The sequence below is a fragment of the Bacillus rossius genome, chromosome 13, assembly GCF_032445375.1.
Source record: "Bacillus rossius redtenbacheri isolate Brsri chromosome 13, Brsri_v3, whole genome shotgun sequence".
Classification (NCBI taxonomy): Eukaryota; Metazoa; Arthropoda; class Insecta; order Phasmatodea; family Bacillidae; genus Bacillus; species Bacillus rossius.
Genome location: NC_086340.1, coordinates 39,024,547 through 39,042,306, shown reverse-complemented (window position 1 = coordinate 39,042,306; position 17,760 = coordinate 39,024,547).

The following is a 17,760-nucleotide window of genomic DNA, read 5'->3' as shown; positions in this document are numbered from 1 at the left end:
CTTCTCTTGCAAATGGCTGCCAGTCACAAAGCAGAAATTAAAGACGTAGAAATACAGCATTACAATCTAGTAAGCAACAGATTTTTTTCGCTAAAAATGACTGCATTAACCAAAAACCAACGTCATCTCAAATAATATATAGTGTGCTTTTGGAATGACCCTCGTATTTCAACGAAGAAATATTACGATGTATATAATGTTATGTACACACACACACACATATATATATATATACATACATAAATACTAGCTGCCCGACCCGGCTTCGCACGGCTATACTAATGGAAAAAAATTAAGCCACATATTCCATTTACAGTAATGGCTAGAGACCGGAAAAATTCGCGAATTCATTTCGCGATAGGCTAAAATGCAATTAGTTATACCTCAGTGCTGCCTCTGCTATTGGCTCACAACACACCTGGATGACTTTGGGCCAATGAGAAACGCAGGACCAAAGCTTTATCGAATCACAGGCTGCAACGTTGGGACGTCTTACAAGACAGCAGCCAATGAATGGGTGACATTTGACCGAGTGTACGTAGAACTATGGAGTTCATCCTGGAGGTCTTTGAACCCGCGAATTTTTCCTGTCTCTAGTAATGGCAAATAAAAAAAATTCAGTGAATATTTATACAATGCTGTATAATGTACCGGAGAGAAAATGAATAACACCGATGGTTTCCCGACTCGTGCACGCAACGTACAACTGATGTACCCGTACTTCGCTACGGCAGTCTACAGGCAGATCACTCTTGCGCCGCTCATTATACATGACCCTCCTTGTGGGTACGCCACTGCCGCACGATGCCCGTTGCCATGGAGACGCATAAGGCATGAACAATGCAAAATCCTGTTCTCATGCAGACAAAGTACCCACTGTTGCCTGGTTTTAACCACCCATGGGATCTAATTTTCGGAAAATGTCATCCTGCGTAACATAAGGAACATTACTGTGAATGTTCAAGTCTGTAAAATATATATACTGGAAAAAAAGGGCAATTTTTGATATTTAAAGTACCCGCACAATTTCAACGGCGATGAAGACTGCACTAACAATGAAATAGTCGTTGCCATAGAGACGAATGAAGCATCAACATAGCAACATCCGTTGCCAAGGTGATTTCCTACCAAAAACTGGAAATTTTGTTATATTACCCCCCCGAAACTCCCCTTGGGATCGGATTTCCGCAGAATCCGTTCTTAGTAAGCGTCTACGTCACAAAATGAGTAACTATACTCAATTTCAAGTCAATCGGGTGTATAGTTTTAGAGATCACGTGATGACTGAGTTAGTGAGTGGTATATCTATATAGATACAAGTCCTTGTCAGAATTGTAACGGGAGAGGAAAATTATTGATGGTCCGAAAAATGAAAATTAATCAAAAATAATAAACATAATTCTAGTAAAAGAAAAAAAAATTAAACAAAGAGAGGGGAAAAGAAACAATAGTTTAGGTTTGCGATTTACAGTGATAAAAAGTATTTAAATACTAATTGAACTCTTATGAGGGTACTGATTGCTTCGTTGTTAATATCACACGGGTGTTTTTTACTTGTATGGGAAAATTAAGAATGATAAGGCATCTAGTGCGTGGCAACAATGTTAATAGGCAATAGGAAATAAACTTCTAGTGCCTGCGGCATTGTGAACACACACTTAGTACGTGTACTGCATGTTGTATCTAACCCCCTCCAAAGCATTTGATTATAAATTGGACTTTTAGTAAGGATCCCTAATGTTATTGATAATTTAATATAGCCTATAGCCTTCCTCGATAAATGTACTATCCAACACTGAAATAATTTTTCAAATCGGACGCGTGGTTCCTGAGATTAGCGCGTTCAAACAAACAAACAAACAAACAAACTCTTCAGCTTTATAATATTAGTATAGATGATCTATTTAAGCTTGGAAATTTAGGGATTCGTTTCGTGCCAGGCAAAAATTTATATATATATATATATATATATATATATATATATATACTATACCCTTATATCCTTTGCATTTGGCTGATTTCTTCTGAATAGCTCAATGTGATTCGGCCTCTGTACTGCTGGCTGGTAGGTGACTACCCCACAGCCATAGAGGGGAGTGGCGGGATAATACCAAGGTAGCCTATTGATATTTGCAGTCTCACTGGTAACCAAGAGATCCCGCGAAATTTCCAGGTCTCTATGTATTTATGTTTGCATAAATGTATCCCAAAAAATAACCATTATCTATATTTTTGTGACATTTCATTTTTTTTTGATACTTATTTTTAGATTTTTTAAATACTATTTTTAAGAGGATACTTATTTTTACTATATCGCACGCTCCAGTTTGTATTCATTGTTTATTTTACAGCCTAATGAGTAGGGACTGGGAAAATTTGCGGTATCAATTTGCTTGGGAAATCCTCCATAATTCCCTACATACTCGGTCAAATAACACCTGCTCATTGGCTACTGACTTGTGAGACCTGTCAACTGGGATGCTTGCAATACGATACTTCTTTTGTTGAAGGTTTTCCATAGGCTCAGAATCCTTCAGAAAAAACTGGGAGCTAATCACAGAGAAAGAATATGAAGGTACATGTGTTTGGATTATAGCTAGAGACCTGAAAAATTCGCGGGTTCATTTTGTGTTTTGCTAAAATTCAAATAGTTATACCTTAGTGCTGCTTCTGCAATTGGCTTACTGTTAATCTGGAGGACTGAGGGCCAATTAGAGACCCTCACTCATAGAAGTGTCGAATCACAGGCCACCCAGTCTAGACGACTCACAAGTCAGCAGCCAATGAGCAGTTGGCATTTGCCCGAGTGTGTAGAGGATATTGGAGTCCATCCTCAAGGTCATTGGACCCACGAATTTTTTCGGTCTCTAATTATAGCATAACGCAAAATGAATCCGCAATTTTTTTTCACTTTCTACTAATGAGACGTTAAAAAAAAAACTGGTAGATTAATTGCAGAAATAATATCAGGCCCTCAGACATATTTAAGATGGGAATCACTGGTCCATAGTGAGGCATCACTCCTGCATTTGTATGGAGTTATTTAAGGAAAGCAAAGGAGAAATGAAATCATGATGGCTTGACGGGAACTCCAACCTGGGCCTTGTTAACGATAAACATTACCTCCATTTGGAAGTTTTCTTGGTAAAAAAATCGACAATGACTACTGGTTTAAACAGCTATGAATGTCACGTATATACTACAATTATTTTTAATGGAACTGTAAAATTACAGGTATTTGTAAATTTGTACATTTGTATCACTATAAATTAGTGTTCGCGTAATACTGGGTTCAGATTCTTACCCGAGAAATTGCTTTGTGTTGTCCCAGTACCTCTAATTGTTAAAGTTATTTGTATCGGTTCCCTGAATAGCTTGTCTGTATATAATTAGCATATAATAAGCACATAGTAAGCACGACACAACAAAATAAATTAAAATGGTTTAATATTTGTTTGTCTTTTTCATGGTTTAAATATGAAATACGTATTTCATATATGCAAAAATAACCATAGCCATGTGTTGTACAAAGCTACAATATCTTTCTTGTAGTATTACAAACTATTTCTCGGCAACTGGTTTCCAAAGGAATATTTTGTAAAATAACTGAATTTTTTTTTGTAGTCCACGTGAGTCAAAAGTCGTCTGTGGACAAGAATCGTCCACCTGACAACTCCGTAATAAAGATGGACAAAAGTGGCAGACGGCTTGTCCCACCACCGATAAAAGTCTTCCGTTAATCCCACTTTAGCTTCTCTCTGGATATGCAGACCTTATTCGACAATGATAACGACTCAAAATTCGTGCTCCTATTCGCCGCGGAAGAGGCAGCCTAGGGCAACGTAGTTATATAGCCGTGACATTTCGGCATTTAGTGTTATGTGTACCGCACTTGGAATACAAATCGCTACAGTTCTGATGCAAAGTTGTTTAAAGACGTCGTTTAGCCAGGAAAATCATGCGTAGGGAAGAAAGACTGTCCGTTGGATTAAATTTAAGCCACATCAACATTTACGGTTGTTGGCCGATTTTATATTTCTGCGGTCATCTCTACCCACCGCTGTGCTCACAAACAGCGTTGCCACCAATTTATTGTTAAGTCTCAGCGCGAAGCCACACACGCGTTGTTGGGTTTTTTGTTTTCTTATATTTCGGGTATTAATTCGTTGAAATAGTTCGTTTTTAATGTGTCTGCCGGCTAAAAGCTCTCCGGTTTAAATCATATAGGTATATATTTTTTTAGAATTATTCCAAACAAAATCTAAAAAAATTAAGCTATTTCACAGAGATGAGAAGCATCTTATATTGTCCCAGAAAAGTAAAGATATCTGGTTAGTGCAGGATGTTTGGAAATGGCTAAGAATAAAAGGAATGCATAAAGTAGGGTTTTTAGTAAGGAGTATACGTCAGGGAACCGCACTGTATATTAACGGTTAGCACACGAATTATAATTTCTCACGATTAATGGCAACACTCCGCTATCTGAAAGGACGCGCGTGATTCGCGTTTTTCTTATATTTATTTTAAAGAATCCCTACGATAGTGTTTCGGGTCCGAGTTTCATATTAAAAGTTTATTTGCAACATGATAACAGATGAATTAGCTCGTTACCGAGGTTCTGAGATACTAGCTTACATTTTTATATTATTTTATTTTACATGTTCTTCGTTAGTCGTGTGGAGGAGAAGCAGGAGGCGAGAGGAAGAGAGGAAGAAGTAATTGCGCGTCTCGTTACGCCACGGTCAGAGTCCCTGAAGGGCGGAACCCCCCCCCCCCCCCTCCTCGTATCTGCGACGTCTCGAAAAGCGTCTCGAAGCTTCTCGAAGGTCGTGCACGAAAAGCAAATAAAATCACCGCAGAGTCCCAGCCCGCGAGCGAAGGCGTTTCGGGAGTGTAAAAAAAAGGGGGGGAAGGGGGGGGGGGGAGAATGGAGGGGGGTAAGTTACCCCCTCCCCCCTTGTCCAGCACTTGGCCGGCTGGTTTAATTGCGCGCGCAGATAGCATCGTTGTTTCCCGGAGCGGCCGCCAGGGCCGCGCGGCGATCGGGCGCTGATAGCGGAGGCGCGCAGCGTACAGCACCAGCCCTCCCCCTACCCCTCCCCCCCACCCTCGAGGCAGGTTCCGTGTAATTATCAGAACGTGAGTTACTGGAGGAGGTGCAGATGATTGGTCAGGATTGGAGGGTAATTAGTGGCTGGAGGCGATACGCCATCCAAATGATAGGGCCGCTCGCGCCTCAATTATCCGCAAGATGGCGGAAGGATCGTTGGGGATAAGAAGGTGGGGAAGGAAAAAAGGGAGGGGGGGTGGATGGCTGTTTGCTGGTTGCGGGGGAGGCGCTCTGAAGTATTGGTGAGAGGGGGGAGGTAAAGGTGCGCCTTCGCGCGGCGTGGGCGTAAGTGGGGTCATTGCATCGCGAAGGGCTTCAACTTTGACCTCGGAGAAACTGGCTCGTGTCACCACCCTGCTACTTGCCTCGTAACGAAGCCTGTAAGAGCTGGACTCAAATGAACGGTCTCATCTGCCCGTCACCCGTCCGTCAGAAAAAAATTGGCCAAGTTTTAACTTTCGATCGACGGAAATTATAAACTCAAAAATGTCCGAAAGGCATTGTTTAGTTTAAAAGTGATTTTTTTTAATTTTTGTTTATTTGCGAAACCACTTTTTGTATTACGTTTATAACATGCTCATTAACACGTTTTAAGTTTGATTGGGGGGGGGGGGGGAGGGGGAATTCAAATACACATAAGTAATTAATAATGCACGGTAATACTAAAATATATTTAAATACATATTTTAGAGTTCACTTTATTATTTACAGGTGCTTTGCGTACATGGTCGTCAACTTGGTGAACCTTTACGAGATGAATTTCCTCAAAAATATGAGCCTTAATAGTTGTTGGCAGCATCCGAATAGAAGAGTATTATGTTGGACGTGCAGATCATCGTGAATCGCTCGGCTTGTTGACGGACGGATGACGGACGGATGGGTGACGGACTTGACGGACAATCGAGAGTCCAGCTTAAGCCAAAAAAAAAAATTGGTTGTCTGTAAAGTCGGTTTACGGACGATAGTTTAACGTGACAACGTCATAACAAAACATTGATGAAATGATTGCATACATTTATGAATAAAATTGAATCATTTTTATTGAATTATTACTATTTTGTAGGGATGCAAAGAAGAAGTGAAATAAAATCTACAATTTAATTGATAAATTTACTTTTATTTGCACTCATTAATTCAAATATGTTTATTACTTTAACGAAGAGATTGTTTTGACTATAACTTTTATACATGTTTGCTATTTAACTTCTTCCAATCTGTGTTATTCTGTTAAGGATAGGACGATGATAGGAAAAGTAGGAAACGAATGGGAGTGTTTCAAGTTTAATGTGCCTCGAAAAAGTCAAATCGATGGTTGTTCCAATCGAGTGGAAGAGAGATAGATGCGGCGCAAGCGTACAATGAGCGTAACAGGACTAAGCGTAACGGGACAATGGGCGTTACGGGACACTTTTTCGTGCGTGCAGTCGGCGTTCATCGATTTATTAAACGTTATCACGTCAAAAAGGGAAATGTTGATTCTAAAGTTACTTTTGATTGCACAATTTCGGTGCATCAGGGCTACACATCAGAAACAACCGGGACTACAACCTTCAGCTTCATTTTGCGGGAAGGCAAGACGTGATGGACGCACCAAACGATAGCGCGTTACAAATTCAAGGCAACGCCATGTATTGACGACGGAAACTGTACTGTCATTAGCGCCTTTAGTTCGCTAGCACCCGCGAGCTTCAGTAAGCGGATGGGTTTCGCCAAGGATAAGGATAGGAATTGGCCTGACCTTACTATATGACCGTATGGTGGTCATAGTTTTTGTGTGTCTATAACCTACCTCCTATGATTATCTATTATAAAACGGATTTTTCCCTTTTTTCACTCCATTAGGGATGGAATTTCATAATTATATGTAGTCTATGTCACTCTCCGTCCCATAAAATATCTATATGTCAAAAATAATTTTGTTCCGTTGATACATTGCTACGTGAAAGAAGGAAAAACAAACACATTTTCGCCTAAAGCGAAATGAACCCGCAAAATAAATGTGGCTCGACCCATCACTAAAGACTATACATAATCAAATGTTCATTGACCTTGTTCCATAATGGTCTCCTAATTGAGGCGAATGTTAGGTACTTATAAATTGTATACTCGCTTCAGAAACATATTCACTGCGCTTCTCGTTATTTGATACTTATTTTGATGCGAAAGTTTCTCATTGGCTCAGCGTCCTTTACATTAATGTGGCCCAATTATAGAGCACATTCTCTTCCGGCCCATCTCTTTCCGTAAACAAAAAAAGAAACTGCATCAAAAAGAAACTTGGGAGAGTAATTGTTATTTGTTTCCTTGTAAATTATAGAAGCGAATCCCACGTCGTCAGAACAAAGAATCGATAATATTAAGTCGTGACTCAGCATCGAGGCGTCTCGCCTTCGAACTTCGCCAGCCCAAAAACTTAGCAATGACTGCCTCGCGAAAACACGTTGCTCAGTCTGAACTGACCTTTAGTAATGGCACACAATGTTGGCGATAGCTTTCGTGACCCCGTTCCCAGCATCATTACCTCACGTAATGCGCATGTCTCGAACAGAACCGACTTAATGACACTATTGTTCATGAGCGTCGCACTTCGAAACGTTGCCTATGCGCTGAAATAACACGGTTATTTGGGCTCCACCTTACACGATATGTTGGGTTTTTTGCATTCTCGTGTGCCATAATTTAGATTTGGGGGTATTATTAGAAATGTTTCACTACAAGACAAACATTTCATATTATGTTAATTTTTAACTTTGTCGGCAGAAACACGCCTGCATTTTTTTTACTGATTATAGTGTGGTTCACTCACAAAAAAAAAATGATTTAATATATTTGCATAGAATCGAACTACATATGACCTAGTCTCTTAGATCAACATTTGAAACATTTAATCATACAATTCTGGAATTAGGAATCAAAGAACTTTCCCTTAGATTTTTTAAACCTTAGGGTAAAAATTATAGCAAAATTCCGGTGCAAAGCGTCCTGTGTTCGAATCCATGTGCTTTTTTAAGGAAACTTTTTAAGTAAATGCGTAATATTGCTTCCGGAACTCTTTTCCTAGCAATCCGGTGGAAATTGAGAATAAAAAATAGTTAAATAAATTTAAAAGTTTTGGCAAACGTTTTAAAATGTCCTGTAAGGACTCAGTCTCATTAATCACTATAAAAATTAATTTTCAGGACTTTTTGCTTTAGGGTAATTCTACTAGGTTTATTTACAATTAATTTAACTCCTGCTATTCTAAATATTTTGGAATCGTCTTTAGAACTAATTTCTGTCATTAACTGCAACAATTTCAACTCAACCGTTATCTGTTAACTTCAAAAACTGTTAGCGTGTAGATGAAATCAGTGTAATAATGTAGATGTGCCATTATCACACAGTATTACTTAATCTAGTTGTTTCGTAACAGGTAATAATGCATGCTACTAAAGTTCTGTAGACTGTTTATAAATTATTATTCATTAAAAATTAAATGTCTTAACATGACCCAAGTGAATTTACCTTAAATGGAAAAAAACTGATTAATCTTGTTAAAAAAATGAAAAATAATTTCACAAAAACGAAATAAGATATCTCTCTACATCAAAAGTAATTTTACTTATCGTAGATATAGCTGTACTGGACACTTACAGATATGCTGTGTTGCCTGATTTAAGTGACCATATAAAAATAAATAATTGGGACCATGATGGTTAAGTGGGCAGACCACTCGCCTTCCATCAAGGCGAGCTGGGTTCGATTCCCAGTGCTTTAAAAAAAACTTGATTTTCCACAATCTGAATACGTGGCTGACGTTGATAAAAGTCGATGGGTTTTAGTCGAGGTACTTCAGTTTCCCTACTCATAAGAGGATCTTGGATTAATCTAGTTTACATTCTGATAATTAGTGCAGGTACCCATATCACCGTTCCCAGCAAGACTATTTATTATCATCGAGCCAATTTCATTACAATTTTAAATGTTAGTCTTTTTGAGCGCGTGGAAATAACCCACAACTTTTATCCTTGAGAAGTCAAAATTTTAAGCTATTAAAATTTTGGCAAAATTTTCTAGCATAAATAATTAGGATTTACAAAATGGCAGCTTTAACAATAGTAGACACAGTAACGTAATAATTCAATATGGTGGTCGTGACATCCTAATTGTCAGCGGCTTATGGTGGCTTGTGGCCGGGGAATTTAAGCCACCTGCGGGAATTTTTTAACCCGTTAACATTTTTGAGGAATAAAATAGGAAATGTTTTCTCAAAATGGGAATTTTCCCCTCAAAATAGAGAATTTTTTTATTCAGATTTTTTAAAAAAAAACAGGATATTTTGGCTAATTTTGGCGAATATCAAGCAAATGTTATCAAATTTTTGAAGAATTTTTAAGCAAATTTTGGAAAATTTTGAATATCAAGGTCAAAATTTAAGGTCTAGGTCTTCCAAGATGGCCGCCCTGACATCTCAATCCAAGATAGTCAGTCCCATTCTCCAACCTCAGCTACAAGCCTGTCCCCTATCACCATTTACATAGGTACTACTTATTATAGCTGAATGTAAGCTTTTGATAAAATAAAATAATGTCATGAATTGAGGTGTTTCATTTAATAAATAAATACTTATCATGCTCTAACCATTTTTGAATAATTTGTATTTGAAAATAAAAATGAAATAATTAATTCATGGTAATAAAAGTACTTTATTTAAATTAGAAAATATTTTATATGTGAGAATACTTATACTCATAACTAACTTTAAATCTTAGTCAAAATATAATATGGAAGAAATTTAATACATTGCTATCAAAATAATTTAGCTATACATATATATATATATTACTTAGAATCTGTACAATATGTAGCATTATTTTTCAGATGCATTAAAAATAATTTCCATAGCTATAACAAGCACCTATTCAGCAGTACATGGGTAGCCTGTCACAGATGGTCATTATAAATGTGACATGCTGGCACCTAATGGATTTTTCCCAGCACACAAGCAAACTGACCTCCGTGAGTCACCAGGACTTTTTGCAAATAGCCATCACTAGAGACTGGAAAAATTCGCGGTTTCAATGACCTCTAGGATAGGCTCCACGATCCTCTATGTACTAGGACAAATTGCACCTGCTCATTGGATAATGACTCGTGACACGCGTTACCTGGGAAGCTTGTGATATGATTCTTCTTTTGTTGAAGGTTTTTCACTGGCTTAGAGACCTTCAGGTAAACAGCGGTCCAATCACTGACAGAATGAAGGTGAACGAGTTTGGAGTCTAGCCTACCGCGAAATGAATCCGCGAATTTTTCCGGTCTCTAGCCATCACCGATGCGACATGTTGACAGCCATATAAGCTCCAGCCCACTGGTGAATTTTTCCTAGAATACCAGTAAACAAGCGAGAAATAAAACTAATGTCTAAGTCACCAGAATATGTGGCAACTAGCCATCATCGATGCGAAATGCTGGCGCCTATCATGTCGGGCTTTTCCTGGATTTGTAGTGTTGGTAAACAGATAAGACATCTGGACCTGCCTCGGGGAATTACTCGTGACCTGTGCTAAAGTTGGCAAGAGAATGATATATACTCCCTGAAATTATCCAAGCCAATATGATACTAGGATTTTCTTTATGCCAATATATGGATGTATGAGTGAACCACCTCCACTGAGACTATTAAAAGCAGACGCTCAAGACCAAATCGTTCAGTCGCTGGTCATCTGCCGACCTGACTACAAGTTACTCGTTTGCTCGTACGCTTCTGCCCATCGTCATCGAGAGCTTGTGGACCATCTTTCCAGTGACTTCGAGTTTTCATCATTGCTGCTTCTTTAGTTCTACGTGAGTTTCATCTTGCTGTCCGACTGTTCTGTTTCATTATCTTTAAGCTACTTTTTTTTTTTTTTTCAGTTTATAGTATCTAGGTTTTAGTTTGTTACCAGTAGTATACACATGAGAACATTATACATCTAGTCTGGGTATTGTGTGTTTTCAAGTTTCCTCCTCGTCTCTTTCAACATAGAGCTGTCTTCGCGCATTCCATTGGGAGTTTCGTGTTGAGACATCCTACTTCACCATCATCATGGAAAGAAAGGCAACCGGTGTTGCTTCTTTTTCCACTGCTGCTTCTTCTGTTTGCCAGCGAAAAAAATAAATGGCGGTATACTTTCGAACCAAAGATGCGTGTTGATTGGACAGAGAATGAGCGATATTTTGATATAATTCCCCTGTACACCGCACAACCGCGCCACTAGCCTCTCGCGCAGCCCTGCAAGCAAACAAAAGTTCAAAAAAAAAATCTTACGCTTGGCGACTTCTATAAATTAAGTTATGTTCAATGCTATTACGTTGACATAATCAACAAACTTCGTAATTCTAATATTCCCGAAATAATTTTCTGCGTGTCATCTTCAAGTTTTTTTTTACTTGAAAGAAAAATGAGAAATTCAGCATAATAGTATATTTCCCATATTAAATTGAGACTCTTTAACGAAATTCGACTTAAAATACAACTTTATCACGCTTGTTAGTTCGCAGAGAATGTTACTTAAAAGAGCAACTTAAGCCACATACAGACTCGTTATTTATTTTATTGAACAACTTGTTTCAGAAAATACTAATATTTCAATGTTAATGTTCGTGCTGTCATAGAAATTCTGATCCTATTTGTGTAACTGGAAAACGCAACAAATTTTTAACTGTTGAAACTTTATATTAACAAAGAAGTGTTAAGAAATTAACAAATACATATAAATTAGTGTATAAGCAGAATTTTTTTAAAATCAGGAGTATTAATAATCTGATTCTTCAGTTTACAGTTTTTGCTCAAGGCAGACTTTATCTATTTCTCTCACTTTCTGTTTGACCTAGATACATGGTATGATAGAAATATTACCTCAAAACATCGTAAAGAGAACGCATGTCATAAATCCAAATAGTACCAAAAAAATTTAATGTTCCGAATCAGTACAATTTGGCAAATAATCCTACACAATAGACTGCGTGAATTTTCTATTGACTTACGCACTTAAAACCAAGATTTATATTAAAATTCAACGATTAACCAGCAGACGCCGGAAATATTCTCAGTTTCATTAGGCGATAGGCTAGAATTCAAATACATATACCTGTTAGATGATTTTGCTATTGCCTTACTGTTCATCTGGACGCATCTCAACCAATAATAAACCCTCAACCAAAGAAGGATCGAATCACAGACAAACCAACTGAGACGACTTACAAGTCAGCAGCCAATGAACTTGCGTTACCTATTTTCCCGAGTGCACAGGGAAATATGCAGTCTTTCCTGAAGGCCATCGAATCCGCGAATTTTTCCGGTCCCTACTAACCAGTGAGTTACCACTAGAGAGAATGATTAGAATGAATAATTGAGAATTAGAGTGTATGCAGAAGAGCCTGATCAAGATTCTCGCCCGAGAAGCGTCCAGCAATCCCACCTGCTACTGCACGCCTTGTCCGCCATTACTTAGCGCCTTCGGGCCACAGTTGCAAGCATGTTGCTTGGCACCGGCATTTGAATATCAGCCTCCAGTGACGGCATACCTGCCCGCTGCCACCGCGCGGCTCATTTCTGTCCGTTGAACCGCCTCATTTGCATGCCTTCCACGGCGCGGCCTTGAACGTGCGACGTCTGTGTCGGGGTGCAGGTGTCCGCTTCCAGTGGCCAGTTGCACCGTCCTGCCCTCCGGTCCGCTATCCGACGATCCTAGTCCTCCGACGATCCTAGTCCTCCGATGACCCTAGTACTCCGACGATCCTAGTCCTCCGACGATCCTAGTTCTCCGACGATCCTAAAACTCCGACGATCCTAGTCCTCCGATGAACCTAGTCCTCCGACGACCCTAGTCCTCAGACGATCCTAGTCCTCCGATGACCCTGGTACTCCGACGACCCTAGTCCTCCGACGATCCTAGTCCTCCGACGATCCTAGTCCTCCGACGATCCTAGTCCTCCGATGACCCTAGTACTCCGACGACCCTAGTCCTTCGACGATCCTAGTCCTCCGACGATCCTAGTCCTCCGATGACCCTAGTACTCCGACGACCCTAGTCCTCCGACGATCCTAGTCCTCCGACGATCCTAGTCCTCCGACGATCCTAGTCCTCCGACGATGCTAGTCCTCCGACGATCCTAGTTCTCCGACGATCCTAGTCCTCCGAAGATCCTAGTTCTCCGACGATCCTAGTTCTCCGACGATCCTAGTCCTCCGACGATCCTAGTCCTCCGACGATCCTAGTTCTCCGACGATCATAGTCCTCCGACGATCCTAATCCTCCGACGATCCTAGTCCTCCGACGATCCTAGTTCTCCGACGATCCTAGTCCTCCGACGATCCTAGTCCTCCGACGATCCTAATCCTCCGACGATCCTAGTCCTCCGACGATCCTAGTCCTCCGACGATCCTAGTCCTCCGACGATGCTAGTCCTCCGACGATCCTAGTCCTCCGACGATCCTAGTCCTCCGACGATCCTAGTCCTCCGACGATCCTAGTCCTCCGACGATGCTAGTCCTCCGACGATCCTAGTCCTCCGACGATCCTAGTCCTCCGACGATCCTAGTTCTCCGACGATCCTAGTTCTCCGACGATCCTAGTTCTCCGACGATCCTAGTTCTCTGACGATCCTAGTCCTCCGACGATCCTAGTTCTCCGACGATCCTAGTTCTCCGACGATCCTAGTCCTCCGACGATCCTATTCTCCGACGATCCTAGTTCTCCGACGATCCTAGTTCACCGACGATCCTAGTCCTCCGACGATCCTAGTTCACCGACGATCTTAGTTCTCCGACGTGGCCTTGAACGTGTAGCGTCTGTGTCGCGGTGCCGTGGTCCACTTCCAGTTTCCAGTTGCACCATCCTGCTCTTCGATCCGCGATTCGAACAATGATCTTCCTCCAAATGTTGCGCTAACACCTGCGAGGACTGCGCGATCTTGCGTTCGCGTGAACTATAGTTCAAGCACATCCAATATGCTGCAACAGGCAGCAGCACTGTCAAAGAACTGTTAGATGCACTTCTATTGGTGGGCGGGAACCACAGTAATAAGTTGCTGCAGTCGATTGCGACACGGCGAGCAAACAATTGTTGGGACTGCCACAAGATGGCAGTACATTTACTCACTGCCTCGTCTTCAGAATTTTAATAACGACTGGTATTTAAAATTAAAAAAAGTCAAAGCAGTCGGAAAAATGAATACCTTTGACTAAAAGAGTCTAATTTATGATATGATAAGATATTTTTAAGGTAATAAAATATTAAACATTACACTTATGTAACAAACAATTCAATCACTTAAAAAATCATTTCGTGTGAGCAGAGGTTTTAACACTAGAGTAAGTAGAATTATTCATACGTAGAGACCGGAAAAATTCGCGTATTCATTTCGCGGTAGGCTAGACTCCAAACTCGTTCACCTTCATTCTGAGTCAGTGATTGGACCACCGTTTACCTGAAGGTCTCTAAGCCAGTGAAAAACCTTTAAAAAAAGAAGAATCAAATCACAAGCATCCCAAGTGACACGTGTCACGAGTCATTATCCAATGAGCAGGTGCAATTTGTCCTAGTACATAGAGGATCGTGGAGTCTATCCTAGAGGTCATTGAAACAGCGAATTTTTCCATTCTCTATTCTTGCGTGTATCACATGTAATATTTAATTTGTAGAGACCTGTAAAATTCGCGATTTCAAATCCCTAAAGGATATACTCCATGATCCTCTATGCACTCGTGCAAATTACATCTGCTGATTGGTTACCGAATCGTAACACCTGTTGACTGGAATGATCGTGATTCGCTAATTGTTCTGTTAAAGATTTTTCATTGGCCCAGAGTCCTTCAGATAAACTGTGGTCCAATCACTGAAGCAAAATAATGTCAAAAGTATTTGGACTCTATCCTATCGCGAAATGAATCCGCGAATTTTACAGGTCTGTAGTAATTTGGTGAATATTTCTCTACTGTTTACGTTTGGTTGAATTTGTTAACCCGAGAGTCAACTCAGATCGAAGTTCCCTGTGATCTTCGCCCAGCGCTCACAACTCAATGGTGCTACAGGAATTGTGGTCGAACGATGATCGAACCAGCTTATGACTCGAGATCACACCTGAACTATAATGTTGCAGCTAGCCATAAATGAATTCCTCGCGGAGATAGAATTAATTAAATCATGAAATTTGATCTGTAAACTGAAAAATTAAACCATGAAGTACGAGTTGTGAAAACTACATCAGAAACAATAATTACACTATATATTCTACTATAATATACTTTATGGGCAATTTACTGTAGTGATCACAAAACTGTAGGCTACTAAATTGTGATTAAAATAACTTTTATCACAGAAAAAAATTGAATAGCTACTACAGAGTCGATCTTATAATGCAAAATATTTAACACTACTATTTTCTGCAAACTATGTTGTGGAATCTGAAACTAGTTTTATTTTCAAATATGTTAATTGCAACATACATATAAATAATGCTTAGTAAATGAGATTTTTTTTTATGAAATAACCTACATTCGGTTAGAAATATTAACAACTCTTACATATGTTTATGAAACATCAAATTTAAATTCATAAACTTTGAGATATAAACAATATGGCATTCCAAAAGTAACAAATCATTATATGGAATTGTTTCCCCATACTTATTTTCGTATCTTCCGCCCTACCTCCTCGCCCCCCCCCCCCCCCCAAAAAAAAAAAAAAAAACACAAAAGTTTATACAACCGGTCTGAAATATTTGCGAATCAGAACCATTCTTAACTTCACTCTTCACATTTTACAAATCTTACAGCTGTGTAAAAAATATGAGATCCATTTATCTCCTTCAAAGTTTCTTAGACACCACATGACACTAGAAAACCTGTTACTTTTTAAATATGTCTAAAGCTCACTTACCATTTATTACATTGGATGACAAGCAACTAATTGTTCTAACATACCATTGCTCCAATATTGTTGCAATAGAATCAATTGAAATTTATAATTATTTTTCAATTATTTTCCTGCTTGAAAAAATATATATACTTTTGGAATCTGTGAGCAGTAAGACAAATGATTCAGCAAAGAACTCATTTTGAAAGAACAATTTTTGTAACCTTAATCATTATAATTTAAATTAGTGAATTCCAGGTACAAACACAAAGTAACTTAAGCAAAATGTGTTTGAAACATTTAGTTATGTGAATACAAAATTATCTTTCTTAAGATTTTATATTTCAAAAATTTAATTACAATTTTTAATGCAATTATTGTGATTAAACTTATGTATATAAATATATTAAAATACATCAATAGCATTTCTCAAAGCAAATAACTAATAATTATAATTAAGGTTTCAGCATAAAATATTTGTCATAATAACGTGGTATCAAAACTTTTAACATTTTAAAAACTTAAAGCAATATTTGTATGTAAAAACAATTTTAAGTAACTAGTTTTTATATTTAATTCAAAAAACTGAACTAAAAAATAAATAAAAGTTTAAAACACTAAAAACCACGTTTTATATAGAAAACCAAACTAAAAAATAGAAAATAAATTTTATGAATTTGAATTAAGAATAGTGTAATTTTTTTAATAAATATAAATAAATAATAGCGTATATAACAAAAAAAACGTGGGATGCATGGTGTCAATAGTTATAAATATTTTATTGACATTTATGAGTAGAAGGATTATTATTTCGATAATATCTTAAATATCACCCCACGCTTTTTTTAAAAAAAAATGCATTTTTTTTCTTATATACACTATTATTAATTAATATTTATTAAAAAATTTACACTATTCTTAATACAAATTCATTAAAATTTCTTTTCTTTTTTTTAGTTTGGTTTTCTATATAAAGCGTGTTTTTTTAGTTTTTTAAAAATATTATTTATTTTCTACTTTTTAGTTTGGTTTATTTATAATTTAAAGTGTTACTTCTTTATCGACGTATGAAGGAAATTTTATAACAATATAAAAAACTTGATAGTTTTTACTTCAATTTACTATTAAAGTAGTTTTTGAATAGATATTGGCTGCAGTAAAAATAAAATCGATAAATATTGTTTTATCTCAGAAGTGTCTCTAGATGTGGCTCAATTTTTTATTTATTACATGACTTTACTATTAAAGTGAATTTGAGTAGATATTGGCTGCTTCTAAAATATGTATCAAAAATAGCGTGTTGAAGAACTACAGTACTCAATAATTTCAATATCCTGCTATGAAAATCAATATATTCGGGAAGTCATTGATGTTTATTCTAGGTCAGCATATCTTATGGGTGACCATCCTTTGCAAATCCCTCACAAAATATTTTCTCCCATTTGTTCCAGTCCGATTCCACTGTAAGTTTCATTTGCATGCAGTTGTACCAAACTATACTGGAGTATTCTAAGAAATGTTTTAAAATTTCTATTTTATTTTTGTCTTCTTTGATTAAGAAACGTTCACATTCTTTGTTGAAATCTTTAATCCACTGGTAAGCATTTGAGTTTCTGCCCGTGAATTCCTCTATCATGAAATCTTTTGCAATTTTCCCTAAATTTTGAGTTTCAGATATTGTTTTTTTTTCTTCGAGGAATTTTTCTGACAGTTTTTCCAATTTTTTATTTGATCCACTAGGTATGGATTCAGCACTTTTTGTTTTTTCCT